The sequence below is a fragment of the Monodon monoceros genome, unplaced genomic scaffold, assembly GCF_005190385.1.
Source record: "Monodon monoceros isolate NGI ecotype Baffin Bay Population unplaced genomic scaffold, NGI_Narwhal_1 Super_Scaffold_18, whole genome shotgun sequence".
In the NCBI taxonomy this organism is placed as follows: Eukaryota; Metazoa; Chordata; class Mammalia; order Artiodactyla; family Monodontidae; genus Monodon; species Monodon monoceros.
The window spans coordinates 156,491,204-156,509,321 of record NW_021703774.1 but is presented as its reverse complement, the minus strand read 5'-3'; the positions used below and the strand labels follow the sequence as shown (position 1 = coordinate 156,509,321).

Here is an 18,118-nt window from a genome sequence, read left to right as displayed (position 1 = left end):
CTAAGATCCTGCAAGCCGCGCGATGCGGCCAAACAACAAAACTAAACTAACCTCTCCCAATGGGTCTTAGAATTGTAGTCATTTATTGAGTACCTACTGTATACTACCCCTCATACTCGGGTCACATTTCTCTTTTTTTTTTTGGCCTGTGCTGAGTGGCTTGCAGGCCCAGGCCCCCGGCAGTGGAAGTGCAGAGTCCTAACCACTGGACCACCAGGGAATTCCTGGGTCACATCTCTTAATCTTCCCCCTACTGATAGATGAGGAAACTGAGGCTCAGGAAAGTCAAGGGGCTCGCCCACGGGCACACGGAAGAGCTGAGTCTGCAACCGGTCTGCTGGGGCAGAGCCCTTGGTTCCCCACCAAGTGGTTCTCTGAGACTAGGCTACTCTCACCCCTACAGCCCTGCTCCATGGCACCTTCTGCTCTCAAGGGTAACCTTCCTCCGCTCAGTGCTGCGCCCTCCTCCTCGGACAGCTCCCCAGCCCCCAAGTCTTCAGACTGCCATCTGTCTGTCCTCACACCCTCCCACTATGGCCCAGCCCCCTACCTCAGTTGGGCCTGGGGGAGCCAGGGAGCAGCTGGTCACTACCTTCCACGTAATTAGCCCTCAGAGACCATGCCTGGAGCTGTTAGAGAGGCCCAGGACTGTCTCAATGGGCTGGTCTGGCCAGCCCTGAACCTGTCAGGAGGCAGCGGCTGGGGCTTGGCCTGTCTCCATGGCAACCCCATCCCCTCATCCCAGTGATTACTGACCCGTCCACAGCTGGGGGGCTCCTCAGGCCCCTTCTGGGCAGACCTATCCCACTATACCTCTGAGCTGGCAGCTCCATTAGAACAACAGGTCTGGTAGAGGTCTAATTAGCATATATCTACATTAATTTGCATAACTCCTGGGCCTAGCAGCCCAGGGTGATATCAAGGTCAGTCTAAAATCAAAGGGTCCCTCTAATCTCATGGGGTGCCTAGCTCCTCATCGACCATCTGGTCCAAACTCACAGGCGCCAGACTAGGAGGTGGTGTGGGCAGTGCAGAGAAGGGCCTTCAGGCCAGTGACTCTCTGTGACTCAGTCTCCTGCTCTGTAGAATGGGCACAAGGTGCCTACTTCACAGCGGTGTTGAGAAGATCAACACCAGGACTTCCCTGGTGGTCCGGTGGTTAAGACTCCGAGCTCCCAATGCAGGGGGCCCGGGTTCCATCCCTGGTCAGGGAACTAGATCCTATATGCCGCAACTAAAAGATCCTGCATGCTGCAACGAAGACCTGGCGCAGCCAAATAAATAAATAAATTTAAAAAAAAAAAAAAATGATCAAGGGGTCTTCTAGATTCATTCCCAAGTCCAGGCCTCACCCCACTCCTCCAACCCCCAATCTCCACTCCTGGAGCGCTCTGCTTCCTGACTGTGGGGCAGGCCCTTCTTACAGGCCCATAAAAGCCTGCAGGAACCTGCTCTCCCCCAGGAGGCTCCTCCCACCAGGCCCTCCCTCAACCTTAATTTCTGGGTCCTGGCTGGAAGTGGATTAGAAGCTGCAGGCTACCAGCTTTGGCCTTTCATCAACAACGCTGGGCTTTGACCTGGTTGGTGCACAGCTGAGAAGCAGGGGAACAGAGGGCATCTGGCCTCACCCTGGCCCCCAGCACCACCCACTCCAGCGCACCCTTTGGAAAACCATGTGAGGCAGTTTAGGGCATGCTCTGGAGTCACACTGCTTGGGTTTATCTTCCAAATGAGCCTCAGTGTCTCCATCTGTAAAATGGGGATAACAAGCCACACTTCTTGGAGTCATGAAAATTAAATGAGATTATGTATGTCAAGTGCCTGACATAGTAAGCACTCCACAAATGTTAACTGTTATTATTAAAATAATGACAGTAATAAGAAAGAAACCTGAGACCACCTTGAGGGTCAAAGAAGGGTTTACAGAGGAGGTGATATTTAAATTTGGCCTTGAACTGACTATAAAAAAAAAAAACCAACAACACTGCAAACACTCTGGATGTCCATCAGAAGGACACACAGTAAATTATGGCATCTCCCTGTGATGAAACCAATACAGCCATTACAATGGTGAGGAAAGAGGGCCAACCTGCGTGGTGTGAAAAGGCTGCAGGGCCACTTGAGATGCATGATCTTATTTTTGTGTAGAAGAAAGAAAAAGAGGCTTCCCTGGTGGCGCAGTGGTTGAGAGTCCGCCTGCCGATGCAGGGGACACGGGTTCGTGCCCCGGTCCGGGAGGATCCCACATGCCGCGGAGCGGCTGGGCCGTGAGCCATGGCCGCTGCGCCTGCGCGTCCGGAGCCTGTGCTCCGCAACGGGAGAGGCCACAACAGTGAGAGGCCCACGTACCACAAAAAAAAAAAAGAAAGAAAAAGAATCATCAAACTGATAACTCTGGAGAGTGGAATTGGAAGGGGTCTTTGAGAGTCAACTAGAGATATTTCTGTAAGGTTGTTACATTGATGAGTAATACTTTTATAAGAAAACAAAATAAAGAAGAAATTACTAGGGGATGAATGAGCATGGGCAAAACCCCTGAGGTGTGGGCGGGGTGACCAACTGTCCTGGTTGGCCTGGGGCAGTGGAGTTTCTTGAGGTGCAGCACTTGAGTGGATAAACCCCAAAGTCCCAGGCAAACTGGGACAAGCTGGTCACCCCAGATGTGGAAGGGTATGGACCACTTATGGGCCTGGGGACAGCTCTGGATGGATGAAATGAGGGGTGGCAGGGTGGGAACACTGGGCTGGGCCTCAGACCTAGAGCTTTTTCCTGCTGGCCCCAGGAGCCAGGGAAGGTTTGAGCAGAGGGACATGGAAGCTGGATGCTTCAAAGCACGGGGCTCTCTGGCTGGGGAGGAGGCTGGAGGTGGGCGATCAGGTGGAGACGCAGAGGCCTTCCTTGGATGGCTGAGGGCAGGGCCCAGAATCCCTCTCCATGCTCGCGGTCCCACTCTCCTAGAAATCCCACCTTCTTAGAGATGCCCTCTCTACCTCTGCCCCTGTCCCCGTGTCCAAACTGTTGGCACAGCCCCAGTGCCAATCCTCCAACAGGCTCCGGAGCGGGCAGTGAAGGCCTGGGAGGAGGGCGCCCTCCAGAGAGAAGCACTTCAGACAGGGTGGAGGGGAAGACAACCCAGATGGAGAAAACCCACCAAAAACCAGGCTCTCCCAGGAGATGCCAGCTGCAGACAAATGGACATTTGGATAAATATAAAGGTGATTAACCAGATCTCCCCATTAAGTATAATGAATGACACCACATAATTAAGTCAAAAACTCATGGCAGAAAGCACCTTAATGGAGCAGGCACTTAGGCAGGGAGAATTCATTAAGGAGGTGTGGAGAATTTCAGGAGTGGCTATGAGGATGGAGGCAGGTGGCAAAGACCAGAAGGTTGACAAAAACAATCGGGAGTTAACATCTGTCCAGAATGGGACTGAGAACAGAGCCCAGGAGTTATCAGCTCAGGCTCTGGAGTCAGGCAGACCTGGGATGGAGTCCCAGCTCTCACTTACAAGCTGTGGGACCTGGGAAAGTCATTTCTTGGAGCCTCAGTTTCCTTACCTGCAAAATGGGAATACTACTATTACTAATACCCACTTCCTGGGGTTGTGAGGATTCAGTGAGGTAATGTGAGTAAAGGACTTTGCATATAGTAAGTGCTCAGTAAATTATCATTAATTGGACAAGTCACTTTCCCTATTGGGATCTTAATTTCTCACTGACAAAAAGAGGATAATGTCCTATCTTCTTCCCAGAGAAACTGGAGGATGAAGTAAGATCACAACCGTGAAAGCAATTGCTATACTATAATATGCTTTTTAAACTGTGAAGTGCTCTACCCACATCTGTCATTATTAGGATAATTATTAAGTCCTTGGTTTCATCCCAAGGCCAGATTCTTGCTGTTTCTTCCCAAAGAAGCTATACAGTGTAGTGGTTAAAAGTGTGGCCCAGAAGCCAGACTGTCTGGGTTTGAACTTGACCTTTAACGCTTACTAGCTGTGTGACCATCAGCAAGTCACTTAACCTCTCTGTGCTTTAATGTCTCCATCTGTAAAATGAGGATGATGATAATAGTACCTACCTCATGGGGGCGTCGTGAGGCCTAAATGACGGAAGATGTGTAAAGCATTCAGAACATTTCCTGGCCGACGGCTATAGGTAAAGCCAGGTTAACTGCGATGATTGTTACCCATCGTGTAGACTCCGGGCCTGAGTCCCTCACAGGTTCAGAGGACTCCTGTTCTGAAGGAGACGAGACCACAGTCGTCCTGGTATGCAGGCCCCTTTGGGGCCAGGTATTACTCCATGCCCCCCCCAAACCCCCACCTCACTCCATCCAGTCCAGCAGCTGCCTGGCCCAGCCTGGCCCCTTGCTCCACCCTTGCTCTTCTCACTCACCCACCGAGTATTCGTGGACTGACTCTGCGCCAGGCCTGCACTGGCTGCACAGACGACCAACTCCAAGTGTCTGTGTAGTGAGAGCAGAGAAGACAGCCAGGCCTCCACTCTGGGCACCTGCCCTGTACACGTGGCTTCATGTCCATTTCACTGACTCCTTTCACTCTTGAGAAGTGTCATTTTACACATGTGGAAACTGTGGAGCAGGGGGTAAAGTCACAGACCCCAGGTCACAGAGCAGGATTCAGACACACAGCTGTGGGCTCCAGAGCCTGCACACCGCCCCACGTTTCCCTATTAGCTCCTCTGGTCCATGCACAGCATCGCTGCCACCGTGGCCTGACCACCTCCACCCCACCACCACTGCTGAAACCGGTGCCCTCTCAAAGGATCCGTGACAGCCACGGAGAATGCTGAGATGTGTTCTGTTCGAGCCCATCATTTGGGGACCTCCCTGGTGAGGCAGTGGTTAAGAATCCGCCTGCCAATGCAGCGGACACGGGTTCGAGCCCTGGTCCACGAAGATCTCACATGCCGCGGAGCAACTAAGCCTGTGTGCCACAACTTCTGAGCCCGCGCCTACAGCCCGTGCTCCGCAAAAAGAGAAGCTACCACAGTGAGAAGCCCGTGCACCACAACCAAGAGTAGCCCCTGCTTGCCACAACTAGAGAAAGCCCACATGTAGCAATGAAGACCCAACGCAGCCAAAAATAAGTAAATAAATTTATAAAAAAACAAAAAAGCCCATCATTTGCGAGCAGTGTGAAGTCCAACAAGTCTAAACCTCCTAAGCCTCGGTTTCCTCGTCTATAAACAGGAAAAGAATTAAATCTACCTTTCGGAGTTGACATTAAAGGATGTAAAGCAGGGTACCTGGCACAGAAGGCGCACCCAACAGATGCCATTCTTTGGTCCCTCTGGGTCCAATCCTTCCGCCCACCCCCATCCCCACTTTTGTAGATGGTGTTCTGAAGTTTTCTCATTCCTTCAGTGAAGGTTTCTTTCATTCCTTCTGGAGGCCTTTCTTCTAATAAGACAAGGCCTTCCTGCAGCCATTCTGCTATCACCTCAAGCAGGGCGGCCTGCCTGCCTTCACAGCACCCCTGCAAACCTTCAGTGTTAAGTGTGCTATTCGCTGGGTCCCAGGGCTTCCTCAAAAAGCTCCCTTGAAGCTGACCTGGCGCTCCCTCTGAGCCAGCCTGGCTAAGCCAGTCTTTTTTTTTTTTTCTTTTGCGGTACGCGGGCCTCTCGCTGTTGTGGCCTCTCCCGTTGCGGAGCACAGGCTCCGGACGCGCAGACTCAGCGGCCATGGGTCACGGGCCCAGCCGCTCTGCGGCATGTGGGATCTTCCCGGACCGGGGCACGAAGCCGTGTCCCCTGCATCGGCAGGCGGACTCTCAACCACTGCGCCACCAGGGAAGCCCTGAGCCAGCCTTTGAGAGCGGTCAGCCCTTGCCTGTAGCAGAGGCGCTCTGACAAACACCGGACAAGATGCCTCTGTACAAAAACCTCCTGACTTTCCGTGCCTCCTCCCGACTCTGCCTTCTCCTTCCGGGACTCTGGTGTGAGTCTATGACATCCTGTCTGACTCAGAAAATGATGATGCTGAGACCTTGAGCAAATCATTTGACCTTTCAGGGCCTCAGTTTTCTCATCTGTAAAATGGGACTTGTAACCCCTACCCTTCTTGCCTCCCAGGTTGAGGGGTGGATTCAATGGGATAACTGACACCTGGGAACCATCAAGCTCCCCCCCTTGCTGGGGAGACCTCCAGGGCTCGCACTTTCTGTTCCAACTGGGTCAAGAGAAGCAGTGCAGTAAAGCCCAGGCTCTTCCTTCCCACCTGAGCACCCCCAACAGCAGAATTGACCTCCACGGAGTCTGGTGCAAGAGAGGAATCTCCTGGAAGTCTGTTTTATCTTAAAAGAATATGCACCTAATATTCTGCTCTGACATAGAGCCTTCTCCTTCGATCATTTCCCACCAGATCAGGATAGAATGGATGCTCTGCAAAGATGCAGATCTTTATCCTGTGGCTCAGCCTCCTCCTGCCCCCAACCAGGCAGGTACAGGAACCGCAATCTAAGGAGCCAGCCAGACCGGGTGCAAATCCTGCCTCCACACTTACCCACAGGCCACACAGCTAGTAAGCCATTCAGCATGGCTGAGGCTGTTTCCTCATCTGAAATGGGGATAACTGATCCCAGGGCCCACGTCTGTTGGTCAGACCAGGGTAAGGCTGAGGGGAATGAGTGAAGAGAAAGGGTCCAAACCTGAGGTCAGGGACATGGAAGCTGAGTCACTGTAGGAAGGGTCTTGAGAAGATTGGGCTCTTTAGGCCATTATGAGACCTTTTCATTCTCCTTTCATTTGCTCAACCATTACATCGTTACTGAATGTCAGTCCCAATACTAGACATTGGAGATACAGTGGTGAACAAAAGCAAAAATAGACACAGCCGCTGACTCAACCAAACACTCAACTAAATGGGAGCAGAAGGGAACGTCCTCAGCCTGGTAAAAGGCATCTATGAAAACCCCCACAGCTAATACCATACTTAATGGTGAGAAACTGAACGTGTTTCTCCAAAGATCAGGGATGAGACAACGATGTCGACTCTCCTCACTTCTATTCAACATTGTATTGGAGGTTCTAGCCAGGACAATTAGGCAAGAAAAAGAAAGCAAAGGCATCTGGATTGCAAAGAAAGAAGTAAAACTATCTCTATTTCCAGATGGCATGATCTTTTTTTTTTTTAATTGAATGAAAGATTCTTTAAATTCTATAGTGCTTTACAATTTTCAAAAGTTTTACCATAATGGAAAAGAATATGAAGAAGAATATGTAAATATATGTATAACTGAATCACTTTGCTGTACACCAGAAACTAACACAACATTGTAAATCAATTATACTTCAATTTTTAAAAAAGTTTCACACAACTAATTTCATATAATAACCCTTTTTTTCCCCATCCCTATATTGCCCCTCCCCCTTCCCTCTCCCTACTGTAACCACTAGTTTGTTCTCTGTATCTGTGAGGCAGATGACATGATGTTGTATATAGAAAGCCCTAAAGAATCCACAAAAAACTTAGAGCTACTAAATCAGATCAGCAAAATTGCAAGATCCAAGATCAACATACAAAAATCAGTTGTTTTTCTTTCTTAAAAATTTTTAAAATTTAATTCAATTTATTATTTATTTATTTTTGGCCATGCCATGCGGCATGTGGGAGCTCAGTTCCCCAACCAGGGCTAGAACCCACACCCCCTGCAGTGGAAGCACAGTCTTAACCACAGACTGCCAGGGAAGTCCCTCAGTTGTTTTTCTATACACTAGCAATGAACAACCCAAACTTAAATTAAGAAAATTCCCTTTACAATAGTATTGAAAAGAATAAAGTAAATTTAACCAAGGAGGTGCAAGACTCATACACTAAAAACTACAAAATATTACTGAAAGAAATTAAAGAGCTAAATAAATGAGAAGACATCCAGTGTTCATAGACTGGAAGACTTAATGTTGTTAAGACTGCAATACTTCCAAATTGATCTACAGATTCGATGCAATCTCTATCAAAATTCCAAGTACTATTTTGGCAGAAATGGATAAGCTGGTCCTAAAATTCGTATGGAAATGCAAGGGACCCAGAAGAGCCAAAATAATCTTGAAAAAGAACAAAGTTGAAGGACTTACACTTGTTGATTTCAAAACTTACCAACACACTACAGTAATCAAGACAGCGTGGTAGTGAGATAAGGTTAGACATATAGACCAATGGAATAGAATCGCGAGTCTGAAAATAAACCCATATATTTACGATAAACTGATTTCCAACAAGGGTGCCAAGACTATTGAATAGAGAAAGCATACTGTTTTCAACAAACGGTGCTGGGACAAATAGATATCCATATGCAAAAGAATGAAGTTGGACTCCTACCTCGCACCATATATAAAAACTACTCAAAATGAATCACAGACCTAAATGTAAGAGCTAAAACTATAAAACTCTTAGAAGAAACCACAGGTATCAATCTGAGTGACCTTAGAAAAGGCAACAGTTCTTAGATATAACACCAAAGCACAAGCAGCCATAGGAAAACTAGATAAATTGGACATCATCAAGATAAAAAACTTTTGAACATCAAAGCACATTATCAAGAAAGTGAAAAATCAACCCACAGAATAGGAGAAAATATTGGTAAATCATAGATGTGATAAGGGTCTAGAATCCAGAATATACGGAGAACTCTTACCAATCAACAATAAAACGATAAATAACCCAATAAAAAATGGGCAAAGGATTTGAACAGAAATTTTCCCAAAGAAGATACACAACTGGCCAATAAGCACATGAAAAGATGCTCAACATCATTAGTCATTAATGAAATGCAAATCAAAACCACAATGAGATGCTACTTTACACCCACTGGGACAGCTATAATAAAAAATACAGATAATAATAAGTGTTGGTGTGGTGAGGATGTAGACAAACTGGAACCCTCATATATTGCTAGTGGGAATGTAAAATGGTGCAGCCACTATGGAAAACAGTTTGACAGCTCCTCATAAAATTATATAGTTATCACATGGCCCAGCTATTCCATGCCAAGGCATATACCTGAAAATTAAAACAAAGTTCACACAAAACTTGTATAGGAATCTTCACGGCAGCATTATTCATAGCAGCCAAAAAGTGGAAACCCAAATATTCATCAAGTGATTAATGGATAAACAAAATGTGATACGTCCATTCAATGGAACATTATTAAGCCACAGAAAGGAATGAAGTACTGACCCATGCCACAACATGCACGAACCTTAAAAACATTATGCTACGTGAAAGAAGACAGTCACAAAGGACCACGTATTGTATGATCCTATTATACCAAGTATCCAGAGTAGGCAAATCCAGAGAGACAGAAAGTAGATTAGTGGTAGGCAGCCAGGGGCCAGAGGGAGGGGGGGATGAGTTTGAGGTTTCTTTTTTGGGGCAATGAAAAATGTTCTGGAGTTAGATAGTGGCCATGGCTGCAGAACTCTGTGAACATATTAAGAACCATTGAATTGTTAAAATGGTGAATTTTATGGTATGTGAGTTTTATCTCAATAAAAAAAGGAGAAAAAAAACCTCCAGACACTTTTGCCCTCCTTGTCCTTATGGAGGTTCCATTCAGTGGCGGGTAGTGGGAGAGGGAACCCCAGGGAACCCCCCCCCACCTCCCCACACCACACACACACACGTGTGCACAGAGACAAACTGAAATTACTATTGTGCTAAGTGCTCTCAAGAATGACAGCTATGGGCTTCCCTGGTGGCGCAGTGGTTGAGAGTCCGCCTGCCGATGCAGGGGACACGGGTTCGTGCCCCGGTCCGGGAAGATCCCACATGCCCCAGAGCAACTAAGCCTGTGCGCCACAACTACTGAGCCTACGCTCTAGAGCCCACGTGCCGCAACCACCGAAGCCCGCGCGCCTAGAGCCCGTGCTCCGCAACAACAGAAGCCACCGCAGTGAGAAGCCGGCGCACTGCAACGAAGAGTAGCCCCCGCTCACCGCAACTAGAGAAAGCCGGTGTGCAGCAACAAAGACCCAATGCGGCCAAAAATGAATAAATTAAAAAAAAAAAAAGAATGACAGCTATAATGGAAGTAGTTGAGGAAGACTTCCGGGAGGAAGTGATCTGAAGGAAGAGAGATTAGCAACAAGAGGAAGGGAGGGAAGAAGTTTCAGGCAGAGGGAAGTGCAAGGATCCTGTATGGGAGGGAGCTCGGCAAGTAGAAGGGTCCAAGACCCCTGTGTCTAGAGTAGGGGGGAATGAGAGGGCGCAGGGCACCAGAGAGAAGGGCTGGGAGGCCCACTGTGGCTGGGGAGGGGCCCCAAGCCCTCTGAGTGCTCTGGGTCAAGATTCATGGGGCGGGGGCGGGGGCGGGGAGGAATATGCACCTACTGCAGGGGTCAAGTGCTCCCAGTCAACATCTGGAATGAGTTGGGAGGTCATTTCTCCCAACTGAATCACTCTTCATGTGACCTGATGGAAGGAGGAAAAAATCCAATTCCCTGACTTATTTAGTGGCACCTCTTGTACTGATGCTCCCAGGGAGGAAATACTGATGAAAACCAGCCTCACTGCTATGGCAACAGCAACCACTTCTCACTTTCCATCCCGATGAAAGGCCAGGTGGGAAGTCTGCCTAGCAGCAGTGCTAGGCGACAGAAGGCCCTCCCAGGGGCTTCAGGATCCCCTCCCATCACCGTCCAGGCTTTGCTCGGGTCCCAGCTTCTCCTTCCAATGGAGAATCACAGCAGCTGCCAACATCTGAGCAACCTTCCCAGCTCAGGGCGTGACTTATGCCACCACCCTGTAATGTGGAATCGTTAGCCCCACTGGACAGATGCAGACACTGAGGCTCAGAGAGGTGAAGGGTGCTTCCAGCATCCTTCCCTCTGTGCTGCCTTTACTCCCCCATATGGTAAAGGTCTGTTTATCTGTGCAGGTCTCCTGCTCTGATTCATCTGTGGCATGAAGGAATAAGTGAGTGGAGTGAGTATCACCCCCCCACTCTCCTGTCACCCTCTTCTTTCCTTGGTGATCTACAAGTTCCGGGGGACCCCACCCCGCAGTGTTCTGTTCTGGCCAGGGGAGAGGGTCATGTGGGGCCTGTGAGAGCCAGGGCGGTAAGGAGGGATGGCAGGAGAGGGCCTGCATGGGACGGGGTACCCCTCCACCCCCCTGCCAGGGGACAGGGCTGAAGTGTTTCCCTTCAAAATGCCTGGCTCGGAACTTCAACACGAGCATTAATATCGATGGCTAATATTTTGGGTGCACTTACTGTGCACCAGGCTTTGTGGCAAGTGCTTTGCGCGCGCCCTCTCATTTGAGTGAGGGATGGGTTATCACCCCTGCTCCATGGAGGGCAGTGCAGCCTGAGATCTGAGCTGGAGAGGCGGCAGAGCCGTGGCAAACCTGGTGGTTCTGGAGCCAAAGCCTGGCTCTTAACCAGATACCTGCAGCCCCAAGGAGACCATCTCGTCCTCACCTCCCCATCCCCCATCCCAGGGGCTGGCTGGGAAGATGAAAAGGAAGGGCAAAGGAGCTGAGGAGTGAGAGCAGCCTCCTGCAATCGTCTCCTGGCCCCGGGCCAGAAGGCTGCTGGTGGGCCTGTTGCAGAAGAGGTGCGCTGTCTGTGTGGCAGCAAGAGTGGAGGGAGGGCCCCTCCCGAGGACTAGGTCCTGCCTGATCTTCAGGCCTGGTTTACAGGAGGAAGGAACGGGAACGCATAGTTCTCAAGTGCCTACTATGTGCATATGCTGAGCATCGCCCTTTACAGGTGGCATTTCACTTTACCCCCAGAATGACACTAAGAGAGACTAACAGCTAACGCCTAGGATACGTCAAGCATCTCGGATGCTCACCATGCTTCGATTCATTTAATCCTCACAGAAACATGCCAGCTACAGACACTCTGCACATGGGAAAACTGAACCATGAAGAAGAAAAGTATCTTGCCCAAGGTCACACGGCTGGTAAAGCTTTGATCCAGGTCCTCTGGCCCTAGAGTCTATGAGTAACACACTTTGTATCCTGCTAGGGGAGTGTCGTCCCCATTGTCCACAGCGGGAGAGTGAGGCCCTTTCTTGAGGTCACCAGGGGTCGGAGTGGGGTTTGAGCTCCGTCTCCTGGGAATGTCTGTGGCATTTTGACCTCGTGGCACCCTGCCCCTGCTCCCCACCAACTCCTGCCCAGAAACACTGAGACCACGGGAATGGTTCTAGCTGTAGCCGCTGGCCCATGGCTGCCCAGAACTGAGCAAAGAGCAGCCCCCTTCCACCCACCTGGAAAGCTTATTTTTGTTCACGGTTTCTTTGTCTGGAATCACACATCCAACCGCCATCCTTCCCAGAAATGGCGCCAGCCTGCTTCCTGGAACAGTCCACGAAGGGCCCCGATGCCAGGCTCCCTGACTTTCTTTGGGGCGGCAAGGGAAGGAGACAGGGATTAAACCCCTCGGGCCTTACCGCCTCCCTGGGCCTCTGTAGACCCATCCATACAAAAGGTTGGCACGATGTCTCTGGGGACCTTCAGGCTCCTGCATTCCAGGATTCTCTGCCAGGAGCTTCCCACTCAGCAAACAGTCATAACTGTGCGCCTTACAGACGCACCACCTCCCAGAGCCTCAATGCCATTCCCATTGGCTGTAATTACAGCAGCTCCCATCTCCTACGTGTTGACTGAGTGCCAGGTGCTGTGCCGAGTGACTTTCGTGGATTCTCTCACTGAATTTGCTGGACAGCCCTAAGAGGCAGGTCCAGTGACCTCCACTTTACAGATGAAGAAGCTCGGCTCAGGGAGGCTGAGCACCTTGCCTGCGTGCACACTCCCTGGGAGCAGCAGAAGCAGGACATCTCACCGTTGCCTCATGCAGCTGGGACGGGGAGAGCCGATCGCGTATGTCAAGGATTTGGCCACGGGCCTTGATAAACCACGTCCCCACACCCTCCATCCTGCCCCATCAGGCCTGGGCGCCCACCAGCCCAGCCTGTCACAGCTGACAAGCATGGTGTGATTCCCAGACAGCCTCTCACTTCAGTGGAGGATCCCTGTGTCCCTGGCAACCTATCATGAGAATGACAGCTAGTGGCAGCTTGGGGACAGCAGCCCACTCAGATGGCTCATGGGGCTGCTGACCGGCAGACAGACAGTGCCAGGCTGGAGCAGCTGGCATCGCCGGAGGCAGGTGAGGCACCTGGGAGCTTCTCATGGCACCCACCCCCAAGTCCAGACCCTTCGCTAACATTTGGGGGCCTTCAGGACTGAGGCAAGAGTACCAACAGCGCACCATGTGTCCAAATATTTAAGTTACAAATCAAGCTAACTCTTAAATAAAATATGTTATATCTTCCCACCCAGACATAATGGTCTGGAAGGCCAGCCTGTGCGCTGAAATTTCTCAGACTCCCGACTTCCGTGCCAGAAGACAGCAGTGCCTTCTGGGTTCCTTCTGTGCAGGGGCCTCATACACAGGTCTGGACACCCTGGGACACACATGTAGGCAACATCCACACCTGTCCCTCCCCCAGGCAGCTGGCCTTTGTCTATCCCGGGGGCTCGGGGGGCGCACACACCAGCTGCACAGGCTCCCTCTGGAGATGCCCTGGCAGGTCCTGAAAGTGGGCTTGGAGCTGACCTAACAGGGGACCCTGGGGTCTGTCATGAGCAAACTGGTAAACCCTCACTTGGAGACACGTTCCGAAGAAAGAGTCTCGGACCACAGGTGCCTGGACTCCGGGCGGCCCAGCGGCAGGGAGAGAGCTTAGGATTGAGCGCAGGAAATCCAGGCAGACACCAGCTCTGCCATGTGCGTGCTGTGACTTGTGGCCGGTGAATCCCCCTCCTGGGCCCCATTTGCTCATCTGTAAAACAGGGACGACAGTTCCTGCCTGGTGGGGCCGTAGTCAGGAGTAAATGCAGTAAGTCCATGAAAAGGTTCCTGCCTTGCTTTCAGACTGTTCAACTCCACTGAAGACTGTCTCTAAGAAACCCTCCCTTTAACACTGGACTCCTTTACCGTCTGCTTTTCCGTATGTCCCTGGCCACACCGCAACATGAACACTGACAGCATCTGAGCCCACACTGGCCGGGTGCCTCCCACACCACAGAATCCCCGGCACCTAGCACAGGGCCAGACACAGAGTAAGCAGAAGCCCTGTGATTATTCACCCGGCCTTTCCACCTGCTTATGGGGTTCACCCAAGCATCGCCATCACTGAGGGCCTTCTGAGGGCCAGACTCACCACCAGGCTCTGAGGACCAGATGGCTCAGGCACCTCTCCAGGCCACACGGAGCTCGCAGTCTAGAGAGAGCGATTTGACGTGGAAATGAGAACAGGTGACAACAGAGGGATGCCTGCTGTAATGCAGGCAGGAGGGGCAAGGTGTTCCCAGAGGCCAGAGGAAGACGGGTGCAGGAGCCCCAAAGAGGAAATGATGGGTGAGCTGGCCTTAAGGAGATTAAGAGCGGAGGGGACTTCCAGAGACAGGAACAGCAGGTGCAAAGGCACAGAGGTGTGAGGTACAGCTGGTGTGCTCACCTCAACGTGGCCAGAGCTCAGTCTCTTAGGAAGTGGTGAGTGTCAGGGTTGGCGGGGCCGCCAGGGCCACCTGGTGTCCCACTAGCTAGCCCAGTAATTCTCAATGTGTGACTAGCAGCATTAGCAGCACCTTGGAACTTGTTAGAAATGCAAATTCTCAGGCCCCACCTCAGACCTACTAAATCGGAAACTCGGGGCAGGATGCAGAAATCTGTATCTGAACGAGCTCTCTAGGTGTCTGTGATGCACGCTAGTTTGAGAACCACTGGACTTCCTCTTGAAGGCAACAAGGAGCCATGTTATAAAGCGGCCCACATCTGAAAGTTGGCCTCACGTGAGCCCTCACCTCCAGCGGGACAGCTGTGTGTGGCAGAATAATCTATCTTCACCTGTGAGGGAGGGGGCCACTGGGAAGTCAGTGCCCTGGTGGGCACAGGGCCCGTTACCAGGGTGACCACCTGTCACTCGGAGAAAGGGGGCAGCGCCCTACAGAGAGTCAACGGCTTCCTCCCCTCAGGTGGGACAGGGTAAGGGAAGAGGGGAGCCTGCGGTGTCAGGGATCCACCCCCATCCCCAGGTGGGAGCACCACGGCCCTAGGCTCCTCTTCTGACTGAATCTAGCCCACCATCCCCTTCTCTGTCCATCTGGGCCCCAGGTGGCAATTTTCTCCCCTCCCCATCACGAAGCCACACCCTCCTGTCACAGCCTAAGGGCTGTGGGGCTGCCTCCTTGGTTACAGCCTGGGCTCCTTTATCCACGGTGAGCCTCTCTCAAGAGGCCCCACACCCTCATCTGCTAGGCCTTCACTTTCCTTGCCAAGGCTGGCTCTAGGGGCCGTGACCCAGATCAGTAGCAGGGCTCTCCCACTCTCTCTTTAGCTGTTGGCACACAGTGAGAAAAAGAGGAACCAGAGGATTCAACACGTTACCTTCGACCAGGAGACGGACACAGGGGGTGCGTCAAATAGCTTTACAAGGTGCAACTTGATGTTCAAGAGAGAGCAAACTGCACCCTCAAGCCTAGTCAAGTACAAAGCATGAGAAGGGAGGGTTCTAGAGCCCGAAAGGCCTGGGTGTGAGTCTGCACCAACCCTGTGTTATCTTGGGCAGGCTTTGTTACTTCCCGAGCCTCAGTTTCCTCACCTGTATATTGGAGATAATATTAATATCTACCCACTAGGGTCTCTGCAAGATTAAGTAAGAAAATGCATCTGAAGTGAGAAACATAGCACCTGGCACCTCACTGCATCTTACCTTCCTGCTCCTCAGAGAGGGGGAGGAATGCCTGTTCCCGGGTGACCTCTCTCTGCTGGTGGGACACCTGGTGGGGAAGAGCAGTGGCTCTGGGGTTAGACACAATCCATAAACACGCACTGCTGGTACCATTATGATTACTATTAATCATGGGCAATGAATGGAGCCCCGCCTGGTAAATTGCTTCCTCCAGGTCATTTACATTTCCTATTGTCATTGTAGCCTTCATTCAACGCAATCTGATAGATACAGGGATGTTTTCTAGAAAGCAGAAGCCATGTTGTGCTTCTTAGTTATCCTGCAGTGCCTGGCCCCTGGCCCTGGCAGGGAGCACCCAAGCAGCTCAGCGTGGAAGGGACTTGGAAATCACCCACTCTAACTTAGTATGCAAGGCAGAAAGCTCTCCTCCCTGGCTTTATCAAGTGCTTGGATGCCTCCAGGGATGAAGTCCTTATTCTCTGCTGAAGATGGACTAGTGCCTGGGACTCCAGGGAGGCTGAGCCCTGCGAGGTGAGCAGGAGCTGAATGGGCAGCCGCAGGAGTTGGGGCGATGGGAAATCCTAGGGCCACCCCTACACCCTAGCAGCCCTCCTTCCTCTCCCGCTGAGGGTTGATAATAGGAATGGTTCTAATTATGCTCTAATTGCTTGCTTCCAGGCAGTTTCTCTGGAGCCAAGGAGTTCAGAGTTCATGAATAAATGAAGAGGGAGGAAGCGGGAGGGGATGTTTATTGATCCACAAATCTCCACGTGCCAATGTCTGCCCCACAAATGCTTGGGCGTGCAGCTGCGTGCAATTTTGCATACATACATACGTACAAACACACAGATATACACACCACAGCCCCCCAGACGCCTCTCTCCAAAGGACTGGTGGGGGGTAAAAGGAAGGTAACAAGAAGTGTCCTAAACTGGTTTTGGGTCCCAGTCTCAACTCTGCCACTGACTTGCATTGTGGTCTTGGGAAAATCCTAGTTTTCCCAGCTGTAGAGTACGGAGGTGAAGTGATGTCTGATACCCTCCTCCCAGAAAACCCAGCCTTTAGGATTTCAATGGGGTATCATCCAGTTAGACAGAACCCTGGGCAGTGCCAGGTGGGCACTGTCACCCTCAGATTGCCCTTTCACCTGGATGCCTCATTCCCTAAGAACTGGCCAAGCAGCTGGGGGCTTCAGGGAAGTGGCAGGAGGAACACACACATCTCCATCCTGGTGGGACACTTAGTAAAGATGAGTAGAGGCTCTGGACTCGGGGCTGTGGGGGCCCTGGGCAAGGCACTTGAACTTCTTGAACTTCAGTTGCTTTGTCTGTTAAACGGGAATGAGAGACTCTGTGTTATGAAGGTTCACCCAGGGCATATAGAGGCCTCAGTCGAGCGCCTGGCACACAGTGAGCATCTGGTAAGTGGTAGTTGTTATTGCTAATACTGTCAACACCCTGCAAGGTATAGACTGGTGCCTCATAACAGATGAAGAAACTAAGGCACAGAACGGCCAAGCAACTTGCCCCAGGTCATGCATTAAGTGGCAGGATTTTAACCCAAGCCCATCTGACGCTGAAACTTCTGTGTTCCAGTCTTGTTTCTCCACTTTGTCTGATCCATCTGGTCCCCAAGAACTGGCACACAGTAGGTATCCATACTATGCTGAATGACAGAGAAATGTCGAAAAGAAAAAAAGCATAAAAATACGCTCTGTTTCCAGTGACCAAGGTGGGGGTAGACAGATGAGAGAACTAGACCAAGACTCCCTCCAAGATCAAATCGAAGCGTTGGGTCTGGGCGGACCGCAGGCCTCCCTGCCTCATGGCTGGGGCTAGTCCAGGTGGGGATCAAGGGGGTCCTTGGTATGTGCTTGAGGAAGTAAATCTTTTCACTCTTTATGATTTGCACTAAGAAGCCAAAGCTAGCAATCCTGGCTTTTGGCATCAGCCAGAACCTGCTATGTCACTGCCTTGCTGTGTGACGCTGGGCAATCAACTGCAGCTCTCTGAGCCTCAGAGCCCTCATCTAGGAAATGGGGATAACAGTGGTCCAGCCCTGGGGCTGCTGGGAGGGTGATAAGGGATGACACATGTGAGGTCATACGCTAGAGGTTAAGAGTAGGGCCTGGAGTCCGGCTGCCTGGGTTGGTATCCCACCTCCTCCACTGCCTGACGTAACCGCTCGCAGCCTCAGATTCTGCTTCTGCAAAACGGGGATCATAACAGTCTACCACAAAAGGGTGCAGTGAGGGTGAATGAGCTGCCACAGGTAGAGCGGTTGCGACAGTTGGCAGTGCTTTGAAATGCTCAGTAAATCTTCTTTATTGGACATTTCACATATGGGGAAACCGAGCCCCTGAGCGGGCAAGGACTTGTCCAAAGTCA

The 18,118-nt window shown here is 51.1% G+C and overlaps 1 protein-coding gene across 1 annotated transcript in view; it reads right to left on the bottom strand.

Moving 5' to 3' along the window:
- NKAIN1 (sodium/potassium transporting ATPase interacting 1) overlaps window positions 1–18,118 on the bottom strand; it is a 41,119-nt gene that overhangs the window by 14,642 nt on the left and 8,359 nt on the right. The gene's annotated exons all lie outside the window — the stretch shown is intronic.